This window comes from Chelmon rostratus, chromosome 20 (assembly GCF_017976325.1).
Source record: "Chelmon rostratus isolate fCheRos1 chromosome 20, fCheRos1.pri, whole genome shotgun sequence".
Lineage (NCBI taxonomy): Eukaryota > Metazoa > Chordata > Actinopteri > Chaetodontiformes > Chaetodontidae > Chelmon > Chelmon rostratus.
The window spans coordinates 13,208,068-13,221,129 of record NC_055677.1 but is presented as its reverse complement, the minus strand read 5'-3'; the positions used below and the strand labels follow the sequence as shown (position 1 = coordinate 13,221,129).

At 39.0% G+C, this 13,062-nt stretch overlaps 1 protein-coding gene across 1 annotated transcript in view; it reads left to right on the top strand.

Annotated features, from left to right (window-relative positions):
* The window catches only part of cntnap2a (contactin associated protein 2a), a 314,113-nt gene that overhangs the window by 172,005 nt on the left and 129,046 nt on the right, over positions 1-13,062 (top strand). The window lies entirely within an intron of this gene.

Genomic DNA, 13,062 nt, shown 5'->3' with positions numbered 1-13,062 from the left:
CCTGCCAAAGTTCCTCAGCTTCAGACACAATACTCCGTCTGGCGTAGCAAAAGAGGTTTTACCTGGCAGGAGAGGCGAATAAACCTGGACTGTGACCGTGAACCACGCATTCTCCTAAAGCAAAGGGAATACGCAGAGGTGTGGAAGGTTTTGAAAGATCGACAAATCTAGTTCCAAACCCTGTATTTGGCATGACTGAGAGTCAAACATTGTAATGAAACCCAAATTTATGAGAGGTGACTCCTGTCGAGGAGAGGATTCATCCTGGAGATAATCAAACCCTTGAGACAGCTGCGACAGCTGACCTGGGAGAGCAGCAACCAGTGAGCAGGGAGATGCCCATCCTGCACTAAATGAGAGGTGAACTTCAAGGAGAAACTGCAAACCTTTTGAGGAGCCCCAACTTCCACAACTTAAAAGACTGGGCATACTTTTTTGCTTGTGTTGTGTTGCTGCTAATTTGTTTCCAAAAATCCAAAGGATGGGGTGGGTGATGGTAGAAATATTATTAACCTGCTACACTAAGAATAGTAATGATGGAAACATGGTGTACTTTTTGTTGCAGCTACCTTCAGCAAGGGCCCCCTCTGTCAGTCTCAGGAGAGCTGCTTTCCCTTGGACCTGTTTTTATATAGGCTCTGTTCGGGTCATAGATAATGCCTCTATATTGGAAGTCACACTAAATGATAATGCTAAATATGATACCCTCTTGTTATGTTCTTTTTGTTGAGTGTTGAACTGTTGTTTACTCTCTGGGTTCCTGCAGGGAACAGTTATGATTGTGTAATACTGGCACTAAGACACTTAAATGCAAAGCAGACGAATGAGAGAGGAAAGATTCTGTCAGGATTAAAGAAAGATAAAATTCAAATAGCATTTCTGCAAGAATCTCAGTTTAGACAAAATAGCCTCCAGACATGTCTGTGTACGTGTATGTTCCCCCAGGTAGTAAGCGGCTATAGACCAATATTTAAAATACTGACCAGAGAATTTTAATTTGTGGAGGAGGCTTTAATGTATGTCTAAACCCAAAACTCTTCTCATGGAAATTCAGATTCCAGAAGTATCAATAAAAGCATAAACACCTCAATGAGGGAAATGGGCATTATAGATGTTGCACCTAGTACTCTTGATCTTATGGATGGATTCTTTTTTCATTCTCAGACCTCAATAGAACAGGACAGTGCGATCCTTATTCAATCGCTCTTTCAGACCGTAGTCATTGTTTCAGACCGTAGTCATTGTATCACAATAGATATAACACATACAAGATCTACACGTTGGAGACTGAATGGTATTTTAAATAATCCACAGACCAAAGAAAAGTTGAAGAACGAAATCAAAACATACTGACATGCGTATGACGATGGCGGGGTGACAGCAGAAATACAAGAAAAGTTATTTCTAAAACAATGTTTTTCTGAAGTTGGTGGGAAATTTTTGAAACTTATATCTGACATTCTACTAAAAAACAAGCAGACAATACATGACTAGAAAGAATACAACAGTTTCAAAAAAATCAATAATAAATCATTGTGCTCCCAATCACAAATTCACGACGACCTTCAGGCTGAGTCATGTCAAGCCTCATTGAACATACCTCCTATTACTAAGAAACAATATGAAAAAAAATGACAAAAAAAGAGGAATTATACTCAGCAAATGGGAGGCTAAAAGCAAATAAATCCCCAGGCACAGATGGTTTCACTTCTGAGTGATATGAATCAATGCTGGAGCAATTGGGTCCAATGTTACTGAAAGCCTTTAAGTGCTGCAGAAAAGGGAAATTCCATCCTCGTGAAGGGATGCAATCATTTCTGTCATACCAAAGGACGGGAAAGGCAGAGTAGATTGTGGTAATTATCGTCCCATTAGTGTATTAAATGTGGACTTTAAATTGTTCACATCCATATTGTCCAGAATAGAAAATATTACTCCCAGAACTCATCCGTTTCGACCAGACAGGTTTTATCCAACAAAGTCAAGATAATATCAGGAGAACACTGCACTGTCCCACAACAGGAAGTAAAGACAGCCATTATAGGTTTTGACACTGAGAAGGCATTTGAGTCAGTCAGATCTGTCTCATACTAAGTGCAAGTGGGAGTCTGTCACTGAAACATTCAAGACTACAACAAACCACCCACAAGGATAAAAATTAATGGTGATTTATCAAATTCATAATCCTAAAATGAGGAACAAGTCACGCTGCTGGGCCTCACCACTGCTCCGCTTCTTGTTTATAGAACTCTAAAGCCAACAGGGGAACAAAAATTGGCTCTATTTGCTGATGATGTACTGCTATACACAACCCAGCCTGCTGAGTCACTGTCAAAACTGATGAGTCTAGAAAAACACTGGCCGCTCTCAGGTTAAAAGCATAATGTACAGAAAACTCAGATAATAACATTTAATTACGACCAACCAAACCACATTAGAAGAATACCTAAATTGATGGAATAGGACGCAGAATCAATCAATCAATTCAATCACTTTCCTGGGCATCAGCTTGTCTGTAGAGTATCTCAAAATTATTATGGTCCATTGAGATGATAAAGTCAGACTTATCAAGATGGATTGTGAGTTTGAGTTCCAGTGTAGAGCAGATTAAAATGAATATTCTGCCATGAATGCTGTTTGTTTTTTAGACTCTTTCAGTGATGATACTGACCAAACTGTTTATGAAATTGATATATGAAATTGATACCCTGATACTTATGGGATCAAACCCACGATCAGATATGAAACTTTACAATTAAGAAAGGAATGTGGTTGCATGGGCCTCTCAGCCTCGCAGTTCTGACCATAATTTGCTTGTGCACTCGGTAAGATGCAATGACAGAAGGGGTACCACGAAGCGATTATTGCAGATACTGAATTACCAAAAAAGATGGTAAACAAAGATAACCCTTGGATTAATATATTATTGAAAACCTGGCAGGAGGCAGTTAGATTATGTGGAATAGGTGATTCATCCACACCGTTATGGTGGTGTGCTTACAGTACGGTTTTCCTCCGAATACATCTGATGACAGATTCCAAATTTGGATCTTAAAAGGCGTTACTAATTATCATACATTCGTTCACAAGGGGGCGTTCCAGAGCTTTAAACCTGACAGAAAAAACATGATCTGAATTGAAATGATTTCTATAGATGCCTTCCAGTTGATTAAAAATATTTTTGTTAATAACAAGTCTTGTCAGTGGCATTCTCCAGTTCTAAGAATACACTGTATATAAATAAATACATGAGAAGTGGGAGACAGAATGAAATGTAGATGAATTTGTCACTGTTTGTTTTTGGTCCGATAGGCTACATGGCAAGAATTGTGTTGGAAAAATGTTGTGAGTTTTTTTTTTTATTACGCCCTTGTAGAAGCAATATCAGGTAGATGTTGGAGACATTCGTGACATGGAATTGCCAGGTTATAGTCTCTTACTGTCAGGAAGTTCATAAATGTATTAATACTGTATTTGGAGTTGACTTTTTTCCAACGGTTTGTGAATCTACTTGCAGTCTTACTGACGCGATGTAAAATGACAAATGTGATGTGAGACGAAATATGTGAAAATAGATAAAATAAGATTGAAACAGAACTTTATCTTCAACAAGTCCATCTTCTGCACGCCCTTTAATTCTATCTCTCTCCCTCCAGGCCTCCCATTCCTCTTACCCTCCTTTTCCTCCCTCCCTCGTGTTTCCTGCCTCTCCTTCTTTCTCTCTCCCGCTCTTTCCCTTTGCTTAGACATACTCATTTATTCTGTCCACTGCTGCTTTAATAGGCCATTATGCCCAGGGGTAGGGATTATTACAGAGTTACCCTCTAGGCTAATTGGGCTTGAGCCTGCGATTACATCAGTATTACTAGAATATACAGACACACAAACACAGACTTGCACACTCAAACACAAGCTCCCTCCTTTGATTCTTTTATTAGTATCTCTAAGAAAGAAAGCCACACTGGCTTCTGGCTTCAATAACACAGTGGGAGCTCAGTAGACTTGTAATGAAATGCTTAGTCCCTCTTAATGGCAAATATACTGGGGAGAGACGTGTCAATGCGCAGACACTTAGAAGGAGAGAGTGAGGGAGGGAAAGGAGAGCTTTTTTACGGAGACTACACAGTCTATTTTTTTTCCCAGTGGGGATATGGTTGGTTATGAAGCTGTTTAGCGACATCTTATTCAGACATATCATCAGGCATCTGCTTAAAGGCAAAACGAGACAGACTCAGCCCGCTGATGGTTTAATTTGTGACTTTTTTTCAACTGTTTAAGACTGACAGACATTTATAGTACATAGTAAATCACAGAAAGTCGTATCAAAATGGTGTAACTGATTTTTAAGATGAAAAGACAAGAGACAGTTAAAAGATTTTTTTTTTGTGTGTGTGGCACCAACCACTCAGAAGGCCTCACCAGTACACACATGATGTGTTGATGATGTATCAGTCTCTGGGGTGCACAGGTAGCTCACCTTGTGGAGTGTGCACCCCATAAACTGAAACTTTGTCCCCACTGCAGCAGCCTGGACCCTAACAACAAAAAGTGATCTTTAAAAAACGAATAAAAATCATGTTAACTGTAAGAAACCTCACAATGTGAACCCTTGTACAGCCACACTCACATCATGTGCACCACCTCATATTGAATATTATGTGAAAACAAGTCAGCCAATTTCCAACCTACTTTCACATAAAACCGTGCCTTAATATATCATCTAAAAATAAACCATATTAGCTTAAGAGGATACATTAATGACAGAAACATAGATATGTTTTTCCAACATCTTCACCTTGTAACTGTTGTACTCTTTAAATCTTCATGAACCAATATTTTATGATTGTCTGTTTGGTACAAAATGGCAGAGAAAAGGAAGTACTCAAGAGCTTAATAAAAAATCTAACGAGCCGATGAGACCCTGATATTACTTCTTTCTCAGGAGCTGGCGGATCAAACCAAGGCCAAAATGCTAATTAATGTTGGACTTTTCACCGGTGATATTTATTAAGCCTCTAATAAGATGTCCATGTCGCTCTATTTCTGCTCTGGCAGTAAGTGGAAACACATGTATCCAGGCTCATAGAAGTGAATGTGGTCTGGATTCCACTTTCTGTTCTTTAGCAAATCTTGTTTTGGCTGTTTGTTGTGTTAGTGTTACAATTTAATGTCATTTCTGTGTGTGCAGTTGGAGAGAAATGTATGCTTGTGGTGGTGCTTCCATGTATAGGTTGTCAGGTGGGGATATTCAGGTCTGGACCAAAGGGATCATTTATTAGCCTTTTTTATTCATGACCGTATTTTGAACATTACCCTCAAACTACCAGTTTTTAATTTCCAGAGGGTTTTCTCCGCAAAACCCAAGTGAATCAGCAAAAAAGGGAGGGTGGATGAAGGAAGGGAGGCGGTGAATTAAAGCTTCATATCTCTGATAGCGTCCAATCTGCTGAATATCTTTTCATAACCTTGTTCTCTCCACAGTGGGTCCCAGGTCATTAAAGTTAATGTTTTCCCTGATTGGAGCCAAAGCTACAGGTACAGTAGATCTTGGCCACTGCTGGTAACACACACAAAGTAATCCCCAGATGCACACACACATGTTCAAAACATGTGCGTGTGTCTGGAGATAAGCGGTCTTGTATGTGTGTGTGTGTGTGTGTGAGAGAGTAAGAACTTGCCCCGAGGCTGTTTGTGACCTGCAGAAATACGCTCTTCCCTCCTTTGAGAAAACTTTTGTCATTTCATCCACTTCCGCCTCTCAAGCAGAGAGACAGAGGATGAAACTAAGGGAAAGATGAGGCCTTTGAGAGAACAATCTAGATTAGACTGCGGGTGTCTCCTTAACGGTGTGTGTGCGCCTTATTAGAGAGTGCTTAGTTGTGATTCCTGCAGGGACTCTGATCTAATTTTCCCATCACATTCCTTTTACTTACTCATTAACTCTCTTCTCTTCTCTTTTGCTCTAATCACTCATTTATTAGAATTACAGTATACAACAGCTTTGCTAAAGCGATGCTGGAAAATGTTGCCTTGACGGCCGCACAGCAGGACCAGAGCATGTTTTGATGTGCCCAAATATAAATCAAGCCTCCATTTTCCACATTACCTACCATGAAATGATCTGATAAAGCAAAGCCAGAGAAAAAAGGCTCCTTTTCTACCTGATACAGATTGCTGGTGAGTGTTGGTATTTGTTGTTGAGCGTGTGTGTTGAAGATGCTATCCTCTGATCACCCCTCTTGATTAATTATTGAATTATTGGGCACCAGCATTGTTTCCATGGAAACAATGCTCACTGTCTCCAGTGCTTTTGCAGAGAAATCTAATTTCCTAAGAGGTCCTCATGCAACAAAGTGAGGAAATATGTTTTTGTACTCCTGTTTGGTTGTCAAGGAAGACAAAAGATATAATTCCTGCTAAACAATCTTGAATTGAATTGAATAAAATACTGTAGCTTAAATATGTTACTATAGCTACAAGAAAACATGAAAATATGATTTATCCCTCTGCACCTCTTCTTAGGCTTTTTTTGACAGGGACAGGTAACAAGAAGGCAGATAATCAGAAATGAAACTTGGTATGAGGCTAACTTAGAAGAGCCTCATGTCACTCCTGCACATCATACTGTTGTCATCATTCAGTCCTGTTGCAAAATAGCACTATCATTGCCGTCATTGCAATACTTTTCTGTATCTCTCTATCACATGCATATTATTATCACAAATATTCTTTTTATGCTGAATGTATTAGGGCTTCTGTCTCTCTAGTTTTATAAAACAGGTGTATGTTCCGCAACAATTGCTCTTTAATCTGCTTTGCTGTCTTTTGCACTTATTAATACCTTTGTTCGTTACTTCTGTAAATCAGTCTATTTGACTCCACCAGGGACATGTGTCGTACCATAAATCATTCTCAGCGAGAGACGAGGCGCTTTGCGAAAAAGGACAAAGCCGCAGGCAGCATAAACTGTTTGATTCAGCCACCTCTGAAGCCCAAATATTTTACCATGCTAAAACTGTGTGTGTGTTCCCGCATGCATGCGTTCACACCCATCAACTCAGCCAGAAGTAATAACATCAGCTCCTTTGAGATGCAGAATTACTATCAGTCACACACACACAGACTTACTTGCGCAGTCCGAATAAGAAGCATAAGGCATTACTGTAATGGAAAGGCCTGAGGCACGGATTTGAGGGGGGAAAAAACATACTACAGCCACCCCGATTATAATGTTATATTGTTTCATTTCCCCAGAGGAAGCGCGTGTGTGTCTGTGCCTGTGTGCATTTATGTCTGTGTGTGAGTGTGTGTGTGTGCGTGTGTATAGGCAAGGCTTAATATGTTGTACTCTCAGGCTTTGTGAGGCTGGCATATTGCCATCCATGAAGACGTGCAAAGCTCTTCAAACTACCTCGAGGACCGAATATTTAGGAGTGGAGGAGATGGGGGAGGATAAATTCATGAATGCCAGAGGGCCCCATAAATTCATAGCAGACAAAATTCATTTATACTGTACATAAAGGATCAATATGTAATAGAAACAGGTGGAGAGGAGAGGGGGAGGAGAGGAGAAGAATGATGGGAAGGCACCAAAGATGAGCATTAAGGATGGGAGAAGAGAGGAGAGGAAAAAGAAAGAAGCAGAATTGGTAATGTTTCAGAAATAATGTCCACACTCGACAAAGAATTTCTTTGCACTGTGTGATAGTCCACAGTGAGATTAGACAGAGGAAAAAAACACTCACCAACAGCCATAAATATATTTCTTCCCTATATGATAATATTATAATTGTTGTACATTACTTTCTGATATCTATGTAATCAGCTTCTGCCTCTGAGAATTTGATTAGTATTCATCTGGCCACCTCCAGCCTACTATAAGAGCTCCCACCTCTGTTTTCCATTTTATCAGATGAACTCGTCATTAACTGAGCCCATGTTCCGTTTCATGATGTATTTAGCAGTTCATGAAGTAAAGACCATCTCACTGGCTTTGGTTAATACACTGTAAACCCTATCTATGTCTCCTACTCTTGCTTTTAGAGTCCTGACTTAATACAGTTTAGATATTTCACAGACTACAGTTCAATGTATTGAGCTATTTGCAAAAAAAGACATTATTCCACTAAAATACTATAATAATGGACTTGTTATTCTGTTCTCGTCATTCAAACACAGTGCATCTCTGCAAGTTTTTGTGCAGTTAGCGATTCATTTTTCTTATTTTGTTTAAAATCACTGTGACAAGAATGAACTCAGTTTGATCATTCCTTCTTTTTTCCCTTTTTCTCACCTTTGCCTGAATTATTATTTCTTGCTTCATTTTGTTCAAAAAAAAAAAACTGTATTTCTTATTTTTGTATGTTAGATTTCTCCAGCTCTCCCTTGCTCTCAAAATTGGATCAGTCTGATGCTACTGTCTGTTATCCATCATTGATCCATCATGGCATACATACTGCAGCTGAAATCAATAGAAATACAATACCTGCACACTTACACAAGGACAAATAAACAATCTTGAATCTGGGGTGTTGGCTCTCTGGGTCTAGACTTTCTAACTTCTTAATACCACTGATCCTATCTGGGCCCTAACACTTTGTATTGTGGACAAATCTTCAAGCAGTGTGCTCATTGCCCATGACAAATCAAAAACTATAAGTAACAAATAGCTATAAAAGAATGGGAAAATCATCCAGGCCCAGGAAATGGCTTTTATTTGCTGACTCAGGCTAATAAAAATGGTGACAATAATTCTGACAATAATAGTGACAAAAATGCTTGTTCTCCCCACGTCCTGCTCGAGGCCGATCAGCAGTTAAATCGTATTGATGCAAACTTCCCAAAAATGCAGTTTTGTGTAGTGCTTAATTTCCCTGTGATAATGAAAAACATGATGAAAACCATCTGTTTGCCACAGGTATACTTAGTTAGAGCACAGCTGAACACAAAGTTCTGACTTTGCATGCACGCAGCTAATTAAAGGTGCCACTGAGACATTCAACGAAACATGTTGCATGCAAAGCACATCCTCCCACAGTGACATAGAGTTGAAGTGCAGAACACACCATGTAAAGCCAGCTCTGTCATTAGATGTAACACTTTATTTGCCTGTCTTCTCACTCTGCACGTCAGCCGCTTTGTCTTCCTGACACTGCAGTTGAGTCTCATTGACAGTCAGCTCCGCCCTCTGTTCTATCACCGTGCTTCTTCGCTCCCTCAGCTCAGCCCAGATGCCAGGGGCGGCGGTGGTGCTGGTCTGCCCACTTTTTGGGCCTTGCCTCAAACCCGTTGTGGTTCGCTAGACTTTCTTTGGCACTTTTAGGACTTTCTACCTGAGCATGTGTCTCAGTCTGATACGGTGGAAGTAACTGTGAGCAACAGAAAACTTGTGATGCTCAAGTAGGTCTCCAAAGTGTACACTGTTGGAGCCCTAGCAGCTGCTGTCTGTATGCCCGTCAAACCGACCGTCAAAATTTTAACCAGTTTATCTACAAGGTCAAGCACTGTTACAGTTAAGGCTGGCTTTCCTTCCTCACTGACTGTGATGAGCTATTAAATACTGTATGCTATTAAAGGCAGACAGACAACGGCAAGAACTACAGCAGCAGCTACACTGTAGTAGTGTTCATCTGCAATTTTTGTCTTTCAACACAACTGTTATTGATAATGATAATGATAATGATTTCTTTATTTAGTCTGGAGGACCACTGTAAAGGAGCTGCGTCTTTAGCGACTAATACTCATAAACTCTACAGATTAAAAATGTGAATAAACCTAAATAAAAAACATTTCTAAATAATGACCTGTTATACAATATCATTGTTTTATATGATGGAAAAGTATGGTTCCATCGTCTCATTGGTCCTGCAGCTCACTGTGCAGTTTCATCTCTAATTCGAAATGTAAGGCTTTTGGATTTCTGCCACTAAGCTTGCCCTGTTACTATACCCTATTAATACTGTATAATTACTGCACTGCTGCTTTTAAATAGAGAAAAGCTTAAGACTTAAAATATTATCCTTATATTGCACTGTGAAAAAAAAATCAGTATCAGTAAAAAAAAAACAAAAAAACAAAACAGGATTTGGTGAAGAAAGCAGCAGCATTACCGGGTAAAGCATGCAAACACTGTATGTGTGACATTCTTATGCATGGAAGTTTTACATAGCGAAAGTGAGACGATTAGGAGAGACTGTGAAAGTTCATGTGCTGGTGGAAGCTCTGGGGCTTCGAAGTCACAGAAAATCACATTTAGAAGACAAATAATGAGTGAACTTGGATGTTGTGATAATGTTCTTGTGAATTTCATAGCTTTTAGTACTATTAATCTTCCAAACCCTTCTCATTCCTTTGATCTTGAATTCGCCAGTGAGTCGTTTAAGTTAGTTTCCCTGCACACCATATTGACTCATTCGCAGTTTGCAAGGAAAATCAGGCCTGGCCGTTTGTTCATGCAGTGATATTGTGGTTCATAAACGCTTTTAAAAAAAGTTTTTTTATTGCAAATTACAATATTATCATTTTTTTCACTCTTTGTGAAAGGCTGCAATTGGTATCACTCAAAAATGTGACACTTAAATAAGTGTGACACAGCTCACATTTACCTACACAGGAATGATTGGTTTACTTTTTTTTTTTTTAGAATATTACAACAAAGGCTTCTCTGTTTTATACTGTGTGGTTGAACACAAATATATAACTCACCCATAATAAGGATGTGGAGTATCAAAACATGAAAAAAGGGTATTATTTTAGGACATCGTAAAGGACACTGCAGAGGACTACCAATAACTACGCCTCCTCCTCCATCTCACTCCCCATACCACTCAAATCCACATTCTCCATGTATTCAATAAAAGGTCCCCGAATGTTTTGAAATAGTGACCGTTTTATGTTTGTTAGTATTCCCTCTCAAGCAATTCAATCTCTGCTTCCAACTTTTTAGTTTCCTGATATGTTTGTTTTGTCTAATAGCTCATAAAACTAATTATCTGGCCTCTAATGTAGGCCTTCAAGGCTTCCCATCTTTAAGAGGATGATGTTTCATCTGTATTGGTTTCAAAAAAGATATCGATTTGGTTATCTATAAAAGATATAAATTCTGAGTCTAGGAGCCATTTTTGTTTAAATCTCCACCTAGGGGGGGTCTCTCCTTAGCCTTACATCTTCATATATTAGTGAATTTGGTGCATGGTCCGATATTAAAATGTTATGATTTATGAATATAGATATACAGATATCTATAGATACAGATATCTATCAAAGTAAGCTCCTCCATAAAATGCTGAATAGTTTGTCTACTTTTAGAATGAGATGTGTCAATGCCTGAGCTTCGGTCCAACTCCGGATTCAATGTGCAATTAAAGTCCCCTGCTACAATATAGCTACCAGACAGAGATGAAATTGTGAGAAAAAGATTATGAAACAACTTTGGGTCATCAATATTTGGAGCATTAATATTAATCAGATTTATTTTTTCCGTAATAAGCGTGCCCTGTAGAATAATATACCTTCCAGTCTTGTCTTTAATGAACCTTGTCACATGAAATGGTATGGATGTATGAATCAAAATCATAACTCCTCTTGCCTGAGAAGTAAAAGGTGCTGAATATATATTGCCCTGCCTCCCCCTAATTCTCGCCTCTTGACTTGATAACAGATGGGTTTCTTGAAGTAGCATGATATCAGAGTGTATAGATTTCACCTTAGTCATTACTTGTTTGATCTTTTTCAGTTTTTGCAGTCCTCTGCAGTTCCAAGATGATATTTTAATTTTTACTCCACCAGACATAACATATACCATTGAATGGGCTCCACCGTGCATTAAATTTTTTTAAGAACAGAGAAACAAGAAGCACCTGAATGTTAAAAACTACTTCCATAGTAATGAACACTGAACACGATATCCCTCTAACTTGAAACTTAAACTTTGTTACCAAGTTCCCTCCCCCCTATTTATAATGGTTCCTATCTAACAGCTGAAGGCCATTCCACACCGAAGTGAGGATCAACCAGCTATGCCTAACCACTCTTTCTCTTATGTCCCTTTGCCCTGGCGGCTCTTATCACAGTTGATTTGTCCTTGTAATTTGAGAACTTCATGATAAGAGTCCTTGGTGCAGCGGTGTTTGTTTGACTCTTTGGGCCGATACGATGCGCTCTCTCCAGTACCAGAGTTGTGCGTAACGGTGCCAGATTCAGAGCCTCCGACAGCCAGCTTTCCGAGAAGCTGGCTGTCCCCTCTGCGCCCTCGGGTAGATTAACCAGTCTCAGGTTAGATCGTCGTGATCTGGCCTCCAAATCCAGCACTTTTTCCTCATGATCCTTCTTTTTATTTTCAAGGGTTTTAACGGTTGCTTGTAAACTGGTGATGAGATCCTCTGCCTCTGAACCTCCACCTCGCAGACGAGCACACTCATTAAGTGTTGCGTCGGAGCCAGCTTCGGCTAATTTTACTTTCCCAGTCACTTCCCCATCACTGTTTTCCTCCTCCATTGCCTCGCGTGTGTTTGTATTAGCTTCGCTAACGTCACGGTTACCTTCGGGGCTTAGCTTAGAAGTAAAGTTGGATAACTTCGACTGAGTCAGCTTACTAGGATTTTTTTTTTTAATTCAAATTTTTATTTAGAACAAAATCACAACAAATCTTACAGCACATCATGTAAACAATTTTTTCCTGTGTTTTCATTTCCTCAATCCCAGGTAACAGAAAATTCACTTAAAATATAGTTCAAATAAAATAAAACAATCAAAATATGACCCCTGACGTACACCGAGGTAGCATTGGAGATACAGGAACAAGGTCTTAACTTAAAGGGGGTGCTACCACCTTCATTATGCCCCTTATTACAAAGTACAGAGTAAAATTGAATAATGAAACAGAATTTAAATGGTGAGAAAGGGTCAAAGTAGAAATAAATAAGATAATAAATAAAAAATAATCATAATAATAAAAAATATTATATAATATATGATAATAATTAAATGAATAATTAAATGAATAAATAATCAATGATAGAGAGGAAAAAAATAAAAATAAAAAAATAGTATGAATGATGGCCC